The sequence below is a fragment of the Heterocephalus glaber genome, unplaced genomic scaffold, assembly GCF_053883595.1.
Source record: "Heterocephalus glaber isolate CG9 unplaced genomic scaffold, H.glaber_assembly_v1.0 deba00001461, whole genome shotgun sequence".
NCBI classification, from domain to species: Eukaryota; Metazoa; Chordata; class Mammalia; order Rodentia; family Bathyergidae; genus Heterocephalus; species Heterocephalus glaber.
In genome coordinates this window covers 31,702,980-31,709,000 of record NW_028258308.1, presented here as the reverse complement: position 1 = coordinate 31,709,000, position 6,021 = coordinate 31,702,980, and positions in this window count along the sequence as shown.

The following is a 6,021-nucleotide window of genomic DNA, read 5'->3' as shown; positions in this document are numbered from 1 at the left end:
TTGAATGAAGTGAGAGCTCAACTACATGAATGATGAGGAAATATAAGGATGGATTTGCCCCCACCCCAATTCTTTTTAAAAAGTTGTTTTTGTAAGTAACACATATCCCTTCCTAACCTTGAGTCCTTTATTTACTTGGCAAATCATATTGTGTATGCATGTGTGTGCTGCTTATTCATATGTGTGTACACATGAGTGTGTGGTCATATAAGAGAACAAGGGCTCACCTGAGCTTTCGATCTTAGCTACGTTTGAGAACGAGGGGGCCTATGTTCCTTTTTTCAGTCACTCCAGTGGACCGTTGAGTATTAAAGTCTCTAGAGTAAATAAATCCCTTCCATGACTCTCCTTTCAGTATTGGGGGGAGGGGCAGAGCAAACTGAGAGCTGAGAATGGAAGCAAAGATTATATGAGGGCCACTGTCTGAGACAAGCCCATTTTCCCATACGGCTTCATCTTTCTCAAAGCTCCATGATGGGAAGATCATCACCCCTTTTGTTTTCTCTTGCAAGAGGGTGTAAGATAACCCTGTTCTTTTTCAACCCAGCTCCAGTGTCTGAGTGTGGAGGGTGTAGAGGGTCCTGTTTGGTGAGAGTAGGGTCCTGTTTGGTGATGGTGGGGTCCTACACATAGGGGAAGTAGGCACAGGTTTCAGAGCTATGCCCAGAGTCCGTGAAGCTCTTCACCCATGTTTCAGGTCCTTCTTGGGACTTACTATCCCTGTTACTCAAGGGGAAGAAGCACAGGTCAATGATTAGGGTTCCCAGATCCACTGCCCCTTAGCCACGTGACCTTCAACAAGTCAGAGGTATGAAAGTCACACACTTCATTAGTAGCAATTAATGTAGATGGAGTACCTAATTAGCATAGTGACTGCTGCAGAGTGTATCAGGTTGCTAATATTATTATTATAGAGTTGACAGGCTTTCAGTGGGGAACGGGGTGGGGAAGACAGGGTGCTTGGTGATACCAGGACAGAATGTAGGCTAGGCGCATGAGGGTGGCTTAGAGGCCTGAGCCATGGAGGGGAGAAGGAGCCTTACTAGTCTGGGGATAAGGACAAAATCCTCAGGTGCACATGGGTAGCTCACTGTCCCTAGAACATGAGCCTTGATGCCTGGAGCACTGTCTGCTCCTCAGCACTGGTATTCCCTTGGAGCAGTTAGAAATGTTGACTCTCAGGTCCCACCAGGGCCGCCTGAACCAGAATCTGCATTTGAGACAAGGCTCCCAGAAGTCCTCTGCTGGGAGCTGAGTAAGACTACAGCACAACCCTCTTTCCAACAAACAACAGAGATACAGTCTTTATGTTGCCCTGGGGCCTGACTGGGGAGGGGGATGGTAGTCATAGAAGGAGCCTGGAGGCTGGCCGACCTCAACCCAGATACATTTCCCTGGCCCCTGACCAGTAAGGTCACTCATATGGAAAAAGAACCAGAATCCTCTTTAGAATCCTCTCCCCAAACTCTTTGGCACCGGGGACCAGTTTCCACCAATGGGAGATGGGGGAGTTGGGGGAGTAGGAGAGGGGTGATGGGATGATTCACAGGAAGGAGCACTTCGAACTCTCAAACATGCAGCTCACAGCTGCTCCTGTGAGAAGCTGCTGCAGCAGCTGATCTGACAGGAGGCGGGGCTCAGGCAGTACTGCCTTGATGGGGAGCAGCTGTGAATACAGTGAGGCTTTGCTGGCTCCCTTCCCTGCCCACTGCTCACCTCCTGCTATGCAGCCTAGTTCTAGTCTGTGGCCCAGAGGGCTGGTGACCCTTGCTTTAGAACAGTGTCTCAGAAAAGCAGCTGAAACACTTTTGGAAAACAAATTATCTCTGTTACCTTAAGTCTTCCCTGTACAGGTTATGTTTACATAGTGCCTAGTGCTGCACTCATGTGTGTGCGTATGCATAATCTTCTGCATAACATGTACGGCCAGGAAAAGTGTCTGTTTTCTTTCGTAAACAGAATCAATGTGCCTGCATAAATGGGAAATATTAAGATTTCATCTGAGGATACAAAACCTCTCTCTTAGGGGAAAAATAGTCCATTTCCAAAGATTAGTGGAGAAGATTTTTCTGTGAAAAATAATTGGTCTCTAAATTTATGTTTCTCTTTCTCTTTGCCCTTTCACCACCAGGTTTTCCTTGTGCTGTTATTTTTTTAACAGAGAACATAAGTTTCTGGTCAACAAAGTCCACGCTCAACTCTTTCACCAAACACAGCACAAGCCAGAGCATGTCAGCGAGGGGATGCTGTGACACAGGACTGTGGCTGCCGTCCTAAACAAACCAGGCTGGCAACACCAGAGTGTTCTGCTGACACCCTGCCCTAGCCTGTGTTCTCTAGAACATCCCCTTTTCTTACATTTCCACTCCAGAAAAAACCGTCCAGGAGAGCCCTGAGCCTGAGGTTGGCACTGTGTGCTGTCAGCAGAGACCAATCTGTCAGCAAGTCTCCTGGACCTGACCCTTGGAGTCAGGAATGTTCTTCCGATAAGGAGCTGAGTGGAATGCAGGCACTCAGTCAGTTACCAGGGACAGCTTTTATCGTGTGGCGGGGCATGGGCAGGCATGTAGCTCACACAGCTCCTTGGGAACTCAGAAAACAGTGATGACGCTGAACACAGGGGAAGAATGTACCCATGGTGCTTTTTCTAAGTACCTTTGACCTTCAAGTGTAAACAACCACTTCTGTCCCTGCCTCACTACTCCGCCTGAGTATGACCTCTCGGGAGACAGCTCACCTAACAGTTTTATTTAGGAAGCCATGGGAGGGACTGGCCAGTTCCAGCCAAACAGCCTCCCTCTGGAGGCCCTGGATTCCTTTCTCCTTCTCCCTGCCTCCTCTATTGACTGTCTTCTTGCTGACCTGAGGAGTCCCATCAAACACAGGGACACCAGAGAGAACAAGACAAATAGCACCCAAGTGCCCAGGTCCTCAGATTCCTCCCTCAGAAGCCTGATGTCTGTTTCACAAATGATTTTCTGGTCCTGCACAAATTTTTTTTTTTTTTTGTACCAGGGATTGAACTCGGGACCTTGCGCTTGCGTGGCAGGCACCAGAACCACTGAGCAAAATCCCAGTCCCTGCACAATTTTTTATCATTGAGCATTTCCTAATAAAAATTTCACGTACTCTTGGGAAGGGAATTGAGTCAAACCTTTCTTTTATTGTCTCACAGACTCTAAGAATGCACTCAAGACTTTGGAGCAGCCAGGGATGAGTGGGGAATGAAGTACTGGACTTTGGGTGAAAATGGAAAAGATGAGTTATTCCTCTTACACCACTAAAGGGAAGCAAAGCAGTGAGTGAGGACCAAATGTATGGAAGAGAACATAGAGGAATTTTCTGTAGGTAGTTTTCTTCTGGCTCTAAGTAATAATTATAGAAATTCTGAACATTCATTTAATCAAAATTTATGAGCAGGAAGGGATGTCTAAGAGATATGTGGGAAACAAGTGCAGAGTAAGAGTTCTAGATCTTTATCTTCATCTTTCTTTAAAATTAATTTTATTGGTACATTTTAGGTATACAATACAATGACATTCATCATTGGAAATCTGTACCTTTACATAATCTCTCTTGGTTCTTATTTATTTCCCCTTTCCCTGCCCTCACTTCAACCCCTCCATTCCTCCCCATTACAAAGACTTTGTTTCCATTTTTTCATTTTCTCATATTAATTCCATTCCCTTCTTTCCTTTCCCCTACCCCCCCCCACTTCCCCTTCCTCTTTGCCCCTTTTCTTCCTATTTCAAATTATCTATTATACCTTTTAGTCCTTATTTACACATTCAGTTTCTCACACTAGAGAAACTATTTGGTATTTACATATGTGTGTCCTATTTATTTCACTTAAGAGCATCACCTCAATGTGCATCCATTTAGCTATAAATGTCTCTGTTCTGTAAGTATGACCATTTTCATTATGTTGATTCTTCCTATCCAGGAGCAAGGGACGTCTTTCCACTTTCTGATATTGTCTTCAATCTCTCTTTTCAGAGTGTATAGTTTTCAGAGAAGAGGTCTTTGATTTCTTTCATTAGGTTGATTTCTAGGTATTTGTTTATTGGATGCTATTGTGAAAGGAATTCTTTGCCCCATTTCTCTCTGTGAGTCTGTTGTTCATGTAGAGGAAAGCTATTGATTTTTTGGGTGTTGACCTTGTATCCAGCTACTCTACTGAATTTGGTGATTAAGTCTAGAAGACTTTTGGTGGAGTTCTTGGGGTCTTCTATATAGAGTATCATGTCATCTGCAAAGAATGACAATTTGACTTCTTCATTACCTATCTTTATTCCTTTTATTTCTTTCTCTTGTCTAATTGCCATGGCTAAATTTCCAAGACTATATTGAACAGGAGTGCTGATAGTGGACATCCTTGTCTTGTTCCTGATTTTAGTGTGAAGGATTTCAGTTTTTGACCATTTAGTATGATATTGGCTGTTGGTTTTTCATAGATGGCTTTTATCAGATTGAGGTAGAGATCATCTATTCCAATTTTTGTAGGGTGTTTATCATAAATGGGTGTTGGATTTTGTCAAATGCTTTTTCTGCATCAATTGAAATGATCATATGGTTTTTGTCCTTGGCCCTATTGATATAGTGTATTACATTGATCGATTTGCATATGTTGAACCATCCTTGCATCCCTGGGATGAATCCCACTTGCTCAGGGTATGTGATCTTCTTGATGATGTTCTGCACTCTATTTGCCAGTATCTTATTAAGGATTTGTGCATCTATGTTCATTAGTGAGATTGGCCTATAGTTCTCTTTTTCGGTTGGGTCTTTCTCTGCTTTGGGGATCATGGTGATGCTTGCTTCCAGGAGTGAATTTGGGAGTATTGCTTTCCTTTTAATTTCACTGAAGAGTTTAAACAGTCATGGCAGCAGTTCCTCTCTAAATGTCTTGTAGAATTCAGCAGTGAAGTCATTAGGGCCCAGGCTTTTCTTAGTTGGTAAGTTTTTAATTATGTTTTCAATTTCATTGATATTGGGTTGTTTAGAATTTTTAGGACTGCCTCTTTCAACTTTGGTAATTCATATCTAGGAATCTGTCCATTTCTTCTGTGTTTTCCATCTTATTGGTTCTCGAAGTAGGTATTGATGATCCTCTGGATTTCTGCTGGGTCCATTGTAATTTCATCCTTTTCATTCCTAATTGTGTGGATTTGGGCCTTTTCATTCCTTTTTCTGATAAGGTTGGCTAAGGGTTTGTCAATTTTGTTTATGCTTTCAAAGAACCAACTCTTGGCTTCATTGATTTTTTTTTGTATCATTCTCTTAGTCTCCATTGCATTGATTTCTCCTCTGATCTTCATAATTTCCTCCCTTGTATGAGCTTTGGGTTTGTCCTGCTCTTCTTTTTCTAGAAGCTTGAGGTTCAGCATCAGATTAATTGGGCTCACTCTGTTTTCCTGAGTATTCACTGCTATGAATTTCCCTCGTAAGACTCCTTTCATTGTGTCATAGATTCGATATGTTGTATTGTCATTATCATTTCACTGAAGGAACTCTCTGGTTTCTTCTTTAATTTCCTCTGTGACCCATGGTTATTCAGAAGTGTGTTGTTCATTTCCATGTGTTTATAAAATTCTTGTGGTTTCTTTTGTCATTGATCTCCAATAGAGAGAGTCTGTACTCTCTCCTGTTTCTTCATTGACTCCAATCAGTCTTATGTTACTCTTCTTTGCATCATCTAGCAGCTGCTGGATTAATTTCTCTTGATTCCTTACTATTTTCAAGAAATTTTTCTTTTCCTGGTCACTAATTACAATCTTACCTTCTATATCTGAAATTCTGTCTTCACATTGGCTCATTCTGTTGTGTAGACTTTCATTGGAGTTTTTAATTTCCTGGAAATCTGTTTGCATCTGTTTTATGGATTCCATTTGTTTCCTATGTTGGGATTCCATCATGTTCCTCAGCTTCTCTATTTTTTTAATCTGTGTCCTCTCTAGATTTACTAATCATGTCTTGCACTATGGGGACAATCTCTCCTGTTATCTGAGAAGTTATTTCTGA